This window comes from Mus musculus, chromosome 6 (genome assembly GCF_000001635.26).
Source record: "Mus musculus strain C57BL/6J chromosome 6, GRCm38.p6 C57BL/6J".
Classification (NCBI taxonomy): Eukaryota; Metazoa; Chordata; class Mammalia; order Rodentia; family Muridae; genus Mus; species Mus musculus.
In genome coordinates, this window is record NC_000072.6 from 66,903,112 (window position 1) to 66,919,582 (window position 16,471).

The window sequence follows — 16,471 nt, forward strand, 5'->3', positions numbered from 1 at the left end:
CACTAAAACACCCTCATGTCTGTGACACCAGAAGGGAGGCCTAGGAACTGCCGGGAATGTGATGACTCCTGTTAGGTACTAGACAGATGTGGTCCTCTTGCTGTGGATAAATAGTGGTGAGTCTAGCTATAAGAGCCTTTGGAATGGCACCTTTGGGAAACAGGCTTCTAATTTAGGAGAGAAGTCGGAAAGGCTGGTGCCAGAGCCACCAGAAGCTATGAGTTTCTCTGGATCTCCCTTGCTGCCAGCTGGCTGTTAGGCGGCGGCTTCAAGTTTGCTGTCAGAATTAGCTTCCTCTTCCTGCAGGGTTTTGGGAGGATTGGGATAGCAGGTGGGAACAGAGCCCTGTTTGGTGGGTGTTGCTGTCAGGTGCTGTGCGAAGGTGACGGGGTTGGTCTGCACTGTGCCTTCTGCTATTATATGGGCAGACCACGTGGTGAGAAGATGCCCGCGTGTCTAGAAAAGCAAATGCCTCCCGCTTTTCATTTGGTTAGATGGAGCAGATCATCCTCAGTCTTGGATCTCCGAAGCAGAGATAGCAGGCAACCGTTCCTTACAAAACTTCCCGGTGGCCTCCTTTAAACAGCAGACTCATCTGCCACATTGCAGTGTGATTTCAAAGACCCTGTGCCATGCATCTGCATGTGCTTTGCTTCTTGTCTAACTTACATAGGTGATAAGCAGAATGCTTCAGCTACTGCGTAGTCCAGAGAGCAAATAAACACTCCTGGCGTGCTGCCTGGGAGGTCGTGCTGGCTTCCTGCCTTTGCCTTCCATTTACCTGTTCTTCCCTAACTTCCTCTGGCTATAATACGTAACAGGGACTCCAGGCCACCCACACTCACAAGGGCAGAAGTCCCCTGTCCACACTCACTACACTCACTTCCTGAACTCTGCACGGAGTTCCTCTGACCTACAACCTTTGGCCTGAGAACCTGTTGTCTACACCTCATACTCATAGGGACAATCTCTTCATAAGAGGAAATATTAATATGTGCGCCCCAGTGTAACAATCATGGTAGAAAGGACAATACTAAAACTTTGTCGGACAGGCCTTTCTCACGCCACCTACAGGTGTTAACTTGTACATTTAAGGAGGTGTGAATGTGTATGTTGTTCTTCCCATTCTTTTGTCTAGATGGTTTCTCTACTGGTACCTGCCTTGCTGTGTTAATTAGCAGTGTGTCAGAAATAGCTTCTCTTTCGGTCGCATCAGCTTCCCATTGTGCAGATGCAACTGGGGCTGGGGATTGTATCTGATCCTTGGGCCGTATGTCCTGTGAAGACAGCTTAAGCATGCCATTTTGCATACGTACGGGTGTGTCCCCACAAGTGGTCTGCAGAGCCACTGAGCTCTGTGAGCACCTTCGGGAAGTATTGGATCAGCATGTTGCTCATAGACCACCAGTAAGAGGACTGTTGGGTCTTCTTTATTCTCCTGATCTGGTTCCTGAGAAGTGACAGTTTGGAGTAGTGATTTTTTTTTTTTTCCACAATTAGAAGTGAAGTGGAAGTTTGAGTTAAGTATGGGCCTTTGCGACATTGTTGAGGCTGGTAAGTTCTCTTGTGGGACTCTGTAACTGTTCTTGTGTATGGCCTGTCAGAATTTCTTAAATACAGACCTAAAAGTGTGAGCCTGGGTGGAGTGGGCTGCCAGATCATTAGTACAGAATCAAGACAAGTACAAAGTATGGTTTCTCTGCATTTGCTAATGTCTGAATTACAGGCTTCAGCTAATGCTGTTATTAACTTGTGGCTTCTCCAAGGCCACAAAAAAAATATCTTCTAGCCTAGAATTTCTCCTCTCCTTCCTTCCCTCCTCCCCCATACACATACAGACAGACACACAACACGTAATGCATGTACATACACATGGGTGTGTATGGAGATTGAAAAGGAGATTAAAACATGTAGACTCCAATTTTCTGTAGAAATCTTTTCAGAAGTCTAGACTTTTTCACATTTTTTTTTTATCTCTAGGAAGGTCATACAGGTCAAATTAGTTTGGTCTTATATTTGGTTGTTCTGTATGATTTTTATAACCAGGGAGGTATTTGATCCTTCCAAGGTAAAGGAGATGAAAGCAAAAATGGCTTAAGAGGATCAGAGCTCCGCATGCTAGGAACATGAACGGATGGAGCTGCAGTTTGCTTTTGAGATGCCTTTTTTAAAAGGAAGATTCTGTCTGTCCTTGTGTCCCAGTGTCTGTGTGAGTGCATGCCGTGTGTGTGCTGTGGATCCTGTATAGCTGAGGTCAGTGAGGAGCCTTCTGCTGTGGGTTCTAGGGACTCAGCTCAGGTCCTTTGGAAAACAGGATTCATCTTACCCCTGAGAGGACTTTTCAGCCCCTGCACGTGCTCTTTAGTCAGTAAACATTTGGGATGCTGTTAATCTAAAATTAATTTTCAGTTTTTAAAAGACTGAATTCTGTCAAAAAAAGGGGAACCTGATTTGGTGAAGAGAAAGCTGTGGTCCTTTTTTAAATTTGTTTTTTTTTAGAAATTTGTAAAAGGCAGTCCTATATAAAGCTGGTTTACCTGTTCATAAAAAATAAACCATCTGGGCATGGTGACACATGCCTGTAATCATACCCTTCAGGATCTTAAGGCAGAATGGTCATAAGTTCATGGTTAGCCTGGGCTGAAAGATTGAAACCAGTGTGGGCTGTCCAGCAAAACCTTTCTCAAAAGCAAGCAGAAATCTCTAACAACAAACTCACAGTTCACTAGCCGTAGAAGGAGTGACCAAGGGGAAAAGATCACCTCTCTCTATCTCTCTTGCTCTCTCTCTTGCTCTCTCTCGCTCTCTCGCTCTCTTGCTCTCTCACTCTCTCATTCGCTCGCTTGCTCGCATGCAATGGAGTGCTGTGGATGGTAACTTTTCTTCTAGTGCTCATTGTAGTATGTCACAGTTGATGCTCTTTGCTGTAGTGTCCATTCCACAAGGAAAAGGTTAGAGCCTATTACTTTATCCCAGGACCTAGAAGGATACCCAGCACCTTTGAGTGCCCTCTGGGTCTTCGTATTCGACGTGTCAAGGATCCTGTGTTAGATGCTGGCCTGGGCACCATCTTTGACCTTTATGGTATACTCAAACGCTTGGGAGCTGTGTGGCAGCATACTTAATGCTTCAGAATTTAAGCCTGCAATCTGAATTACCTGATGGCGTAATATAATGTCCACTTGCAAAACAGTTGACAGGTGTATTTCAGGTAATCTAAGATGCTGTCAGTTATGGAATAGGCCATTTCTCTCAGCTATCAGGGAAAAGAAATGCTGTCAGTTAAACTATATCAGGTATCAGCATAAGAGGGTTAGTTTTGATAACTGCTATAACAGATTATCAAAAACAGCTGAGACAACCAGATGTTTTATCTCATAGTTCTGTAGATCAGAAGTCAGGGTATGTGTGTGACTGGTATGTCTCCTTGAAGTGTTGGCCAGCTTGGCTTTTGTTAGAGGTTCTGGGAAGAATTTCCCATTTACCTCAGGCTCTTTCAGGTTATTGGTAGACTTCTGTTCTTTGAGGGTTGTTCCTTATTGTCTCTCAGTGGGGGCCACCTGCACTTCTTAGAGACTTTTTTGGTACTTGCCATGGGCTTTATACCTTAGCCTGGGCATTAGCACGGCAGACCCTTCTTGTATCTGGATTTTAATGGGCCCTTCTACTCTCTGTTCTCTAGCTAGGGAAATTACCTGCTTCTGAGGGCTGTTTGGGTAGATTTGGTCCAGCATTCATAGGTTCCTGGAGTTAGAGGACCTGAACAGCTTAGGAGGAGAGTTCCTGAGTCATCCTAATACCAGCAGTGGCAAAATGACTGTCTCTGTCTTAGCATAGAGGAGTGACTGATGCTTATACAGCATTGGGAATGTTGGAAAGCATGCTTGAGTGTTAGCTGTTTCCATACAAATGCCATGATCACAGTGGTGGCACAACGCCTGTCACCTTGAACCTTGGTGCATTTGTCAAACCCTAATTAAAAGAATGCATTTTGCTGACAGCAAACTTGATAACAAAGGTAGAGATTAGTACTTAAGTGCCAGAGGTAGGCATGTGCTAGGACACTTCCTTACTCCTTGTAGGAATGTGAGGTAGGGTACACCAGCTCCATTTACAGGGGAGAAAGTTGGTTTGGAAGGGGGCAAAAATCAGTGCTAGTGGCATTCCTCCTATGAATCCCAGGATTCTAAAGTTGGTATACTTTTTATGTATTCACTTGGCTCACTGTCCCGGAGAATAGCATATGAAAAGTGTCACAGGAGAGGCTTCCACTCACTGGAGCAGGTGGTCTGCTAGCTAGGAAGGAGATAAAGGGGAAGGCACATTTTCCTCTGATGGCTCCCTTGTTTGTTCTTGCTATTTAATCTTTAATTCATTGAGACAAGAGCCCCAAGCCTTCATCCTTTTAAATACCCTAATGATCTTCTTAAGTCAACAAAGCAGTTGCCTGATCCGTGAAGATATGGCTTTAAAAAAAGATATGAGCAGTTCTTTAGTAAAACCACACCAACAGTATCCATACAGGACAGGGTAAGTACTGTGGAGGTCATAGAACTAGGAGTCAGGAGACTAGGAGGACTTCCTTAATGGAGAACCTCAGGGAAGGCCTCTGTGTAAAATAATACTTCTGCCAAGACCAGGGTGTGCAAAAGGTAGCCTGAGCTTACCTGTAATCTTAATGTAGATGAACACAAAGAAAGAAGGCCTTTTTGGTAGGCATGAGTGAGAAGTTCAGAGAGCCAGATGATGGGGCTGGAATGCGACTCATTGAGAGTGCCTGCATAGTATGCATAAGGCCCTGAGTAAAGTTATAAGCAACACACACACACCATGTGTGCACCATGTGGTATCATGAATGAAAATGTCTCCCATAGGCTTACATGTTTGAATGCTTGGTATTCCCAGTTAGTGGAACTATTTGGAATGGATTAGGACGGTGTGCCCTTATTGGAGACAGGGTGTCACTGGGGGTGGGCTCTGACATTTCAAAAGCCTGTGCCAGGCCAAGTGTCTTTCTCTCTGCCTGCTGCCTGTGGATCAGGATGTAACTCTCTTAGCTGCTGCTCTAGTACAGTGTGGTCTGCTTCCTACCATGCTGATCATGGACTAACCCTGACACTGTAAGCAAGCCCCCAACTAAATGTCTTCTTCTATAATTGCCTTGGTCATGGGGTCTCTTCACAGCAATAGAACCATAACTAAGACACTGGGTTTAATGAAAGTGCCAACGAGATTTCATAGAGAAATCTCTGTTCACAGATCCGCTATAGTGAGCTGGGAGCCTGTGCCCCAGACATGAGCTTTGTATGACTTCAAAGGGGTGGAAGTTTTGGAACTATTTTTAATTCTTGCCTTTAGCCCCATTTTAAGTGTACCAAAGCATAGGGGATGAGTAGGAGGGTGGGTTGGCAGAAGCAGATAAAAAGAGAGGATGCTTGAGCTCAGAGTGCTCAGGGATCCGCCACACGTTGTGCCAAGAGAATTACTTCAGGTAAACGTTTTTGAAAGCTGAGCTCATCATCCCTTTGAGTCTAGTTTTCTTTTTGCCCTTTTCAGGTCTTTTCAGGACCTCCCCCTCCCTGCAAGTTGTTAGACTCTGAACCCCTGAGTTATCTGATCTCCTTTCTCCCTGACACTTCCTTCTATCCCAGGCAGCCTTGTCCCTGGCCACTTCCTAGCCAGCCTCTCTCTGCCCCTGACTTTTGCACTCTGCTGTCACCAGGTGATTTCTCTGAAATGAAGTTCTGAGTGGTTACTTCCTGCATGACAATGGGCTCCCCAAAATTACCATCCTGTCTGGAAGGAGTTTCCTGTCCAGGTTCAGTCCAGCTATGATTCTTACCAGCCCTGAAGACTTAAAATCACTACCCCTAAAGTGGAGGTGCCAGTGCACCTACCCAAAGGCAACCTGTAGATTTAAAAGGAGTTAATAGTGAGATTCAGTCAGCAGTGTTTGGTACGCGCACCCTCTATGAACAGTATTCGATAGCTACTCTCTGTGTGGCAAGCCCAGCTGGTCTAGCCTGCTGCTTTCAGGTCAGCCTCGCCCCACTCTTCCAGCAGGCAGCAAGATAAGTACAGAATTACTTATTGGGAAGATACAATCAGTAATCTCTGTAGCAGCTTCACTGTCAATGAATTCGCATATTGCCCAGTTTCTAGGAAATCTTTTTTATTGCATTTTACAAAAGTGTTCTTCCGAAGTGAGTTGGTAATAGCCAGTCAGTTTTTTACCCTCTGTCTGCTGAGGTCTAGTGCACACTCACTAAGCACCTATCATAAGGTTTGAGAACACAAGGAGGGTAGTCAACTATGAGAAGGTTTTTCTTTAACCATTGAGCTTCTGCCTATCTCGTTGACCCAGCCTAATCTCGTGTATTGTTGACCCATTAAGAAGATGTGTCTGAGGCACAAGTGATGTATGTAGTCCTCACTGTTCTAAGGTCTATGAGGCAAGGAGTATAAGGACAGTGTCGGGGAGACTGAGTCTGTCTGAGAAGGGCTAGGAGGAGTCAGGAATGGTTTCACAGGTTGTTAAGACAGAGGCAGTGTGACAGAAGATGGAGATGCATGTCTAATGTCAAGACAGTGGCTGAAGCCTCGCTGTAATACTCCAGCCATGTGGTTGAACAACTTCCTCCCAAAGTCTGAGACCTTTCCTTTGTGACCCAAGGCTAATAGCATCTGCCTCTCTCAAGATTGCCCAGAAGCGCTCGAGTATGTGCATGTAGAAAAGTGCCTGACTTCAGAGTTTATAAATTGCTACAGAGTGAGTTCCAGGACAGCCAGAGCTATACAGAGAAACCCTGTCTCGAAAAACCAAAGTAATAATAATAATAAAAATAAATAAATAAATTGCTTGGTGTGACTTTGCTCTCTATACTTTAATCTGGGCACATTAATATATTTTCTTGTCTATGTTTACTGTAACAAGCTAGTCAACCAGTATACTAATGATTACATTGGACTGGATAGTTTTGCCTGTACGTTTTGTCTTCTCAATATGTTGGATCTCAGTGGCATATTTTCATTCATAGTATGACAGGCATGTTAATATATATAAGTCTATGTTTTGAGATGTATTGAATTAAGGAACAGATAATTTGATAGTTTTCAGAAGCTTCAAGAAGAATCAGGTCAAAACATTAATTTCTACCTTACAGGTAGGGAAACTTAGGCACTTCTAGATAGCTTCTGATATTTGCCCAGAGTCATTTAAGATGGCAGATGAATGGCAAAGATAGGATTAGAAGCCTGTGCCCCTTGTTTTCCTGGCTTTATATTTTCTTGTGAACTCAATCCCAAGGCTTGAGAGCTTGGCCATGTTCAGCCCCTTGTTGTCTGTCACCTGGCTTCAACCAGGCATGGGAAGGTTGAGTGAGCCAGAGCCTAGCCTAAGGGAGAGCCCTAGGGAACACCCCACCCAGCAGCCTCTCGGCTGCCCTGAAGGTATTTATGAGTGTGAAGGTCCACCTGGAAACCGAGGGAGAGGCTGGGAAGAGCAACCAGCTGTAGCTGCCAGAGAGTGGAGGAAGGGAGAAGAGGCCTGGTCCCTGAGAGTAAATGACTTGTAACTAACTAGGGTCCAGCAGGAGGAGCCAGGTGGAGCTCAGGGGATGGAAAGCCATGTGGAGAAGTCCAAAGGGCAGGGGAGGCTGCCACAGACTGCTTCTTGGTACACAAGCCTTCTGTCCTCTCAGAGCATTCCCTTTTACCTTCTGCTGGGAAGCATGCGCTCTGCTTACTCACTCACTTGGTGTTGTAATCTTTATTGTGTAGGCAGGCAGAGGGGAGGGCTGCGCACACAGGAAGGCTCTGACCTTAACCCTCCTGACTTGAAACAGTTGAAGAGTGTTTGACATTGTGTTCCTTTAAGTGTGTCGTTTAGTTAGAGAGAAAGCGGTGCTCAGGGAGTAGGATCCAACAGCTTTCCTGAAGCCAAAGTTCCCAGGGTGTGGGTCACACGCTTGTCAACTGGGAGTGACTGAAAAATCACGACACCCAACCGCACCCAGACCTGTGGAGTCAGCCCTTCTGGGTGTGATCCAAAGGCAGTGCCCCTGTGGAGCTCAAGCGAGGTTCAGTGTAAGAACCTTGTAGGGTGCCAGATGAATTCTGCTCTGTGTCAGGACAGAATCAGTCCCTGGCTGCTCAAGAGTCAGGAATTCCATTTGGTTTTCTCATCTACATATGAGGTCTCCGAGGAGCCTTTGAGCACAGATCCATGCAAGCCCCTTCCTTGAAATTTGTCAGGCCTTGTGTAATCCACCCATTAAAGGGGGTGGGGTCAAACCAGAAACTTCTACATTTAAATTGTTACTGCATCCTCTTGTGGAGGAACAAAACAGAATGCCCTCAGAGGAATACTGTCTGTTTCCATTTCCACACACCACAGCTCAGCACAGGTGAGGCCCACAGTTCCGAGTGCCATCAGCTGAGGCTCTGAGGCAGGTCAGCAAGTATTTTTCCAGAGAAGACAGGGTTTTAATATTCTGAGACATTGAGGGTTAACTCTTGACCACCTTGCTATAACATGGAGTATAGGAGCAAATTGTTCTTTGAAGGCCACGTGGACTTCCAGTTTTTATGAGAAATTGTTTTCATGCTTAACATGAAATTCATGTCCAGCACATTTAATTTATCTGTGACTTTCAGGAAAGGCATGTGGACTATTTGAATTCACATGAAATCTGCAGTTTTAGGTTCAAGGCCAAACAGGGTCACTTTTCTTTTTTCTTTTCTTTTTTCTTTTCTTTTCTTTTCAATTCTCTTCTCTTCTTGTTTTTCTTGTTTTTTTTTTGTTTGTTTTTAACAAATGTTTTGCTTGTCTTGAATTTCTAAACCATATGTGTTTCTCTCTCTCTCTCAAGAATGTTCCCAAAAAACCTGAAAGTAGGCATCCCTTGAGAAATTTATGCTCACAAACCTGTTAATTATTAAAAATGAAATCTAAAGGATACAACTTGGTCTTGAAATGTTTATGACATTTGATTAAGAGAAACTGTTGTTTATTGTATCTGCTTTCCCAATCTCCCTCTCTTCCTTGTTTTTATTCCTTTGTTTGTCTGTCTATTTTTGTTTGGGGGTTGTTTTGTTTTTGTTTTTGTTGTTTTGGTTTGGTTTGGTTTTGGCAACTCTGCCTCTGTAGCTCAGGCTGATCTGGAACTGACTTTGTAGTCCAGGCTGGTAGTAAGCTATTGATTTTCTTGCCTTGGCCTTTCCAATCCAAGGACTCCAAGAATGAGCCCCTATACCCATCCATGCGCTTACACTCGACCAGGTATTGAAACCTTCTAAAGAAAGTGTAATTAATTTTACAAGGAGAAAACTACAGTTATGACAGGCACACTGGCTTGTCCAAGGATGCACATATGGACAGCAGACTAGCTCAGGCTTTTTGTGTTGGTATTTTATTGTTGTTAATGATTATCAGTTATTTTTCTTTCTTTGTACCTTTGAAAGACTCTGTCTTTTATTGGTCACAAGATTGTTCTCTGAAGTATATAAAACACAAAAAGTATTTCCAGCTTTCTAAAGCTTGAGGCTCAGCAGAGTCAGCATCCTCAGTATAAAGTCCGGGGAAGAGATGGCAGGTTGAGCATCCGAAGAGCCTACCATCATAACAACTTCGTGGGGTGGAGTTGCCAGGACCCACTCAGTCTCTGTTTCCTGTAAGGTATCGTTGCTAAGAATCCACCTGTAGTTGAAGTTTCATTGGTGGATGTCTTTAATTGACTGTTACATTGAAGTCAAAGGCTTTTCTATCTTGTTTTTTGTTTGTTTGTGTTTTTTGTTGTTAATTTATCAAAAAACACTGCCAAGGGGGTTTAAGAGTAAATGTTGGGAAAGAATTAAGAGTTTGGTGTTCTCCAGAACTCAAAAGAAAAGATTCAAGAATGGCAGTCTGGAAGGGTACTAGGACAAGCCTGGAAGCTGTTTGCTATACAGGCACAATCCCTTTTTTCTCTTTGGTTGTATGTCACCAAAATGTTTTGTAATGATTTTTAAAATATCTATTGACAGTATTGAAAAAGGGGTTTTGCATGTTGGCAATGCAGAAGCCTGATAGATAGTTTATAAATCTCAGCCCTGCCACCTTCAACTTGTGTGACCTTGAAGAACTTACTTAAGCTTTCCATGTCTAGGTGTCCTCTATGGCAAACTAGAAATGAATTCCTGTGAGGTGTGAGTTAATTATCAATGTGTTTATGACTGTATTTGACACTTCCTATTGCCATTTTAATTAACTGAAGCTTAATTATTATAATTGCTGGAGCCAGGAGAGACAGTGGGGGGAAGGGAGGATGCTAAAATTGCCACAGTCCAGCCTTCTGTGAATTCTCCCAGGATAAATAATTCCCTTTGGTGCAGTGATTTGAGGTTTTTGTTTTCATTGGCATGGAACATTGCTTTTGAATTTCCCCAGTAGAGTATAGTGAGATCACCAAACCACTTTAACCCATGCTGGCTTAGATAGAACTCACTGTGTTGGCCAGGCTAACCTCAAAATCATGGCAGTCCTCCTGCTTCGACTTCCCAAGTCCTAGTATTAGAGGCATAAGCCACTATTTACCTCTTAAAACACACTCTGTCTTATTTACTGTTCTATTGCTGTGAGGAGACATCATGACCAAGGTAACTTACAGAAGAAAGTACTTAGTTGGGAGCTTTCTACATTTTAGAGGGTTGATCCATGATCATCAGGGTGGGAAGGAGACAGCATGTTGCAGGAGCAGTAGCTAAGGGTTTTGCATCCTGTTCCACAGACAGTAGGCAGAGGGAGCCAGGCAACTTTAGCCTCCTCTATCCTCCTTCCCCTCCATTGTCTCTCCTGGCTCCTGAAATTACATGGCTTTTGTAATCATAATGACCTGTCTGTGCCTTGGTTTCCTCATTTATTAGCTGAAGTCAACACCTGAGATGTGGGATTTGTAAGCCTCAAAGGCCACTCTCAACGATACATCTTCTCTAACAAAGACTGTGCCTCCTAATCCAACCCAAACAATTCCATTAAGTGGGGACCAAGCATTCAAACATAAGAGCCTGTGGGGGCCATTCTCAGTCAAACCACCATACTCTTGCATTCATCTATCTTCCAAGAGGTGGGAAATTTGCATGAGATGTTTTCCATGGGTGGAGATAAAGGCTGGAAGCAAAGCTGTCAGAGCTCTACCCTAGAAAGAAATAATGCGATGTCTGTTGAAAAGGGCCTTCAATGTTTAGGCATTAATTCATACTTATCTCATAACCATACCATTTCTATTCTGTAGCAAAAAGAAACAAAACTCATTCTGGAGAAACAAGAATTTCGTTCCTAAATTGCAAACTTTTTCTTCTGTAGGTTCATATGGGAAGGACTTTGGGGTGAGCATCTTCTCTATTTCCAGCTGGCTTTTCTGGTGAGTAAAGTCTTTTTATGACTGCTTCATATGTTAACTTGGATATACTTAAAGCATGCTATTGAACTTGGACTTAGTGACTGATCCTGCAGGAAGTACTAAGTATCCAATGATGTTCTTCTCTTGGTCTGATTTGATAAGGGGTCAACGTGGACAGGATAGATAGATTGAATAGTCTCCCATTTGTGAGCAGAGTTCTAGGATGTTACTGCAGAAAGACTTTTTTATGAGGAAGAGTGGAGGGAGGCTCAGTTTTGCCCACATTCATAGGCCTGCTTGAAAGCAGCTCCAGGACTCCCAGTCCAGCGGCAGGAGCCAGCAACTACAGCCTTGTCTCACACAGTGCAGGCTGCGGCATCTGTGTGGTAGGGCACCCTGCAACTCCGAACTGTCTGTTCTGCCTCGTGTGGGAGCCACCATACATGGCTCTTGAGTGTTAGATGTTGACTGTGTTGCTTTCTCTTGCTCAGTTGAGAATTTAAATGTATATAATTATGTCCATTTTGGGGCTTCAAGAGGGAATGAGTTTAGCCTCGTGCTCCTCATTGTGGCCCAGTGGGAGGCCGAACCTTCTCCCCTTTCAAAGGGTATCTCTTGCCCAGTGAGGCTGGACGAGGGATCTCTGGGGCCCCCTCTTTGGATGCTTTTTGATTAGATCTGCTTTCTACTTATAATGACATGTCTGTGCCTCTGTGTCCTCATCTCCCAGCTGACGTTAATACCTGTCTGTTCCTCCCAGATGTGTTGGAAGAAGCTTGCACTTTAAAAGTCATGGAAGGAGCTTTCTTCACAAGCTTTTTTATTTTCTTTTCAAAACTATGCTGTTGTGTCTGGAAGCATTTCGGTTTGCATACTCGTTATGGATTGGGTCTCTGTTCTCTAAGACGGTGTAGTTGGATGAACTCGGTGTTTCCAGGTGATTGTCACTGTGAGACCAGAGACTCAAAGCCCTCCACTCCTGTGAGGCATGGCCTGGGAAGGCAGTGAGGTCAGGCTGACACGGCCGAGGTAGGCCTTCTCTAACCTGGCTGTCACCCCCGTAAGGTGCTTCATCTCAGAAACCAAAGCAGATGCCCTTCCCTTGACTTTGATGGGGCTTCTAGTGCTGTGATCAAACACCATGACCAAAAGCAGATTGAGGAAGAAAGGGTTTATTTCAGATTATAGCTTTTATAGCCCATCATCCAGGGAAGTCAGGGCAGGAACTCAAGGCAAGAACCTGGAGACAGGAACAGATGCAGAGGCCATGAGGAGTGCTACTTACTGGTGTGTTCCTCATATGGCTTGTTCAACCTGCTTTCTTACACCATCCGAAACCACAGTGAGCCATTCTGGTAGGGGCATTTTCTCAATTAAGGTTCTCTCTTCCCTCTTCACTCTTTGGCTTTCTGATCTTTAGCAGTGCTAAGTCTCAATTTCAGTATTTGGTGCCTTGTTTTCTTCAGCAAGTAAAACTCTCTCAGGTGTCAATGTCGATATGGCCGGAGTAGCTCTCAGACTTATATTCTAAGACAGGAATTTTAGCTGGTAGGGCAGAGCATCCATCAGTCAGTAGATTCCATTTGCTTCAGGAATGTGCCATTCAGTTTTGACAAGACAGCTTCCTCTGCAGCAGCAGCAAGCTGGGTCCAGGGAAGTAACTACACTAGTACTTTTTGAAAGGTTTGCTCTAAGCAGAAGGTATCATCACTGAAACAGCCTCTGTGGGAACCTGAGACATTGGTCAGTGAGAAGGGGTATAGCTATTGATGCTCCTGGATACCCCAGGGATATTACTTTATTATACCAGACTCTGCTTTATATTACAGTTTATGGGTATGGTGAGCTTTTTAATTTTTTTCAGCGGCACCGCCAAAAGTTGTAGTGTGTGTCTCAGTGACAGAGATGTTAGGGTTCAGTCTTTGGGTCCCATTTTCTATAGGTTTTGAAAACTCTGTAACCTATATTCACTACTGTAGTGTTCTACACAACAGTTGCGTAGCCCTGGAAGCACTCTGTTCTCTGTGTGCTTCCATCCTCCTTCAGCGCCAACCCCAGCAACCACTGTTGTTTCTACCGTCTCAGTAGTTTAGCTTTTCCAGAGTGTCCACCAGTTGAGATTGCCGTAATGTATAACCTTTCAAAGTGGTTTATCCTGTTTAGTAATATGCACTGGATATTTATCACCTGCTAAAGGTTTGGCAATTGTGGACAAACTACACAGACATTCATAGGCACATTTTTGTCTGAATAGAAGTTCTCAGTTCATTTGAGTAAACACCCGAGGACACCCTTACTGGATTGTGTGGTAGGGCTGCCTTTACTTTGGTGAGAAGTCAGCAAAGTGTCTGGGCCTCTTTGCATGTCCATTGTTAGCTTCTGTGGCCCTGTATCCTCATCAGCATTTGGTATTGGTGATGTGGATTTGGGCTGTTCTAGTAGGTGTGCAGTATATCAGACGGGTTGTTTTCTTACTGTTGAAAGTATTTAACTGCTTGAGGGCCATGGCATGGACCACCAGGTACGTGTTGTACTGCTTACTGCCGATTTGGGGGGGGGGATTTCCCCCCTCTGTTTGATAATAGGTCTTTATCAGAAGTTTCTTTTTCAAATATTTTCATTCTGCCTGTGGTTTCTCTTTCCATTCTCATGAAATGGTCTTTAGCAGAGCAGAAGGGTTTTGTTTTCCTTTTCGTTTTAATGAGGAGAAGCGCATTGGTTCTCTTTGACTGGATCACCTTCAGTTATTTCTGAGAAGTCATGCTGCCCCCACGCACGTGTGCGCGCACACACACACACACACACACACATACACCCATCATCATTTATTTTCCTGCTGCTGTGGTGGAGAGGTCTCAATGGCAGGAACTAGAAGCTGCTGATCACATCACTCCCAGAATTTGGAACACAGAGCAATGAATGCATGTGGAGAGCATGAACTATCCAGTTCCCACCCCAGGAAACGGTGCCTTCTGCAGGGAGCAGGACTTCCCACTAAAATGAACTGAATCCGGACAGCCGAGATAATTCCCCACAGATATGCCCAGAGCTCCCTCTCCCAGGTGATCTCAGATTCTGTCAGGTTCTCAAGTGCTGTTAAGCGTTACTACCCAAGCCTTCCCACACGCTCCTAGAGTAGCTTCTGGTTTTTAGTTTTTAGTTTTACCATTAGATCATCGGTCTTGAATCCTGTGAAGGCTGTGAGGTGTCTCCTCTGGTTTGGTTTTTAATGCTTTTGATGAGAAGGTTCTTTATACCATTGCCCTTTTTACTTCCCTGTCAAAGCTTAGCAGACGGTATTTATGAGAGTCTGTTTCTGACCCTCTTTCCATTGCTCTAACGACACTTTTGTCAGGACCATGCTATCTGATTACTGTAGCATTCTGAGTCTTGCAGTCAGACTCAGTCCTCCAAAGTGGCCCTTTAATAGTGATTTTCCAGGTCTTTTGTTTCTCTGTGTACGTGTTAGAGTGAGTTTATTAATTTAAAAAGTAATTCTATAGATTTGGGGGATGGTAAAGATCAAGTTGAGAAGATTTGCAATCATAAGGTCACTGCAGTTTTCTCTCTATGAGCATGAACTGTTCATTTATTCAGTTCTTTGATTCATTTCATCAGAATTTTGTACTTTTTCTTACGTAGTGTTTATAGCTCAACATTTCATTTGGGGAGGTGCTAATATAATTTTAATTTGAAATTCAACATGATCATTGCAGATAGATAGATAGATAGATAGATAGATAGATAGATAGATATAATAAAAGAAGTTGTATCCGGCAACTTTCCTTTGATCACTTACTTGACTGGAGACAAGTTTTGTTATTTTTTTCAGATTTATAGATGATCATGTCACCTGTGAACAAAGTTTTTTTTTCATCATTTATTTATGAGTGTGTGTTTGTGTGTGTGTATGTGTGTGAATTCATGTGCACATGGGTACACACACAGGTTTACACTTCAAGGTCAGAGGACAATTCTGGGTAGTCAGTTTGTTCTGGGGATCAAAGTTAGCCTGCCAGCCTTGGTGGTAAGCATCTCTATATCTCATAGATTCCTGTTTATTTTTTATTTGTCTTTCTGGTTACATTAGCCCTTTGAATACAATGTTGAAAGTAGTGGCAGTTTGTCATCAGATGAATGGATTTAAAAAGTATTTTATATGTATGTATGTATGTATATGTCTGGTAGAATTTGATCTTGCTCTAAAGAATTGAAAGTAGCGAGATTCAGAAAGACAGATTTTGCATGTGTTCTCATATGTAGACTCCAGATTTAAGTTTATATATAAACATATAAACTCATACCTATGTAGGATGTGGAAATAGAAAGGGGACTATAAGAAGAAAACAGTAGATGTAAATGAAAGAGAAGAGACAAGAAAGAAAAATAAAAAGAGAGGGGATGAGCTAGAGAGACAGCTCACAGTTAAGAACTCTCTTAGAGAACCTGAGCTCCGTGCCCAGCACCAGCTGTCTGTGAGTCTAGCTCTGGGCAATCTGACATCCTCCTCTGCATCCATGGATCCTGCATACATACACACACACACACACACACACACACAGAGAGAGAGAGAGAGAGAGAGAGAGAGAGAGAGAGAGAGAGAGAGAGAGAGGGAGGGAGAGAGAGAGAGAAAGAGAAAGAGAGAGAGAGAGAGAGAATGAATCAACCACAAATGAGATCTTTCCGGAAGAAAGAGAAGAAAAGCCATGGGAGAGGGCATAGTGATCTTTTCTAATTTTAGGAAAGCTTGCTGTTTAAATCGTTGTGTTTGACACCACTAAACGTTCTGTTAACTGCAGTTTTTGCAGTATCCTTGCTTTTGTTTTTGGAGATTTTTAAGGGGGAGGTATTTTGTTTTTGTCTTTGTGAGATGGGGTCTCACAGTCCTGGCCCATTTTGGCTTGGAGCTCTGTAGTTTAGGGTTGCCTTGAAGTGTGTCAGCCCTTCTACTAGAGTTTCCCAACTGCTGGAATTAGGGCATTCACCCCACGCTGCTCACTGTGGGGACTTTATAGACATTCTTGGTCAATCAGAGGATGTTTATTTCCAGCTGACAGAGTTTTTATACATATTGGGTTTTTCTAAGTGCCTTT

General features: G+C 43.6%; 1 protein-coding gene and 1 long non-coding RNA gene across 8 annotated transcripts in view; one reads left to right on the plus strand and one right to left on the minus strand.

Annotated features, from left to right (window-relative positions):
* Positions 1-16,471, minus strand: part of 4930597O21Rik — a 29,533-nt gene that overhangs the window by 8,468 nt on the left and 4,594 nt on the right. The gene's annotated exons all lie outside the window — the stretch shown is intronic.
* The window catches only part of Gng12 (guanine nucleotide binding protein (G protein), gamma 12), a 124,965-nt gene that overhangs the window by 6,715 nt on the left and 101,779 nt on the right, over positions 1-16,471 (plus strand). For all 7 annotated transcript variants that reach the window (NM_001177560.1, NM_025278.5, NM_001177557.1 and 4 more), the window contains exon 2: positions 11,342-11,399. The gene's annotated coding sequence lies outside the window, so the exon portion shown is untranslated. The remainder of the gene's footprint in view (positions 1-11,341; positions 11,400-16,471) is intronic.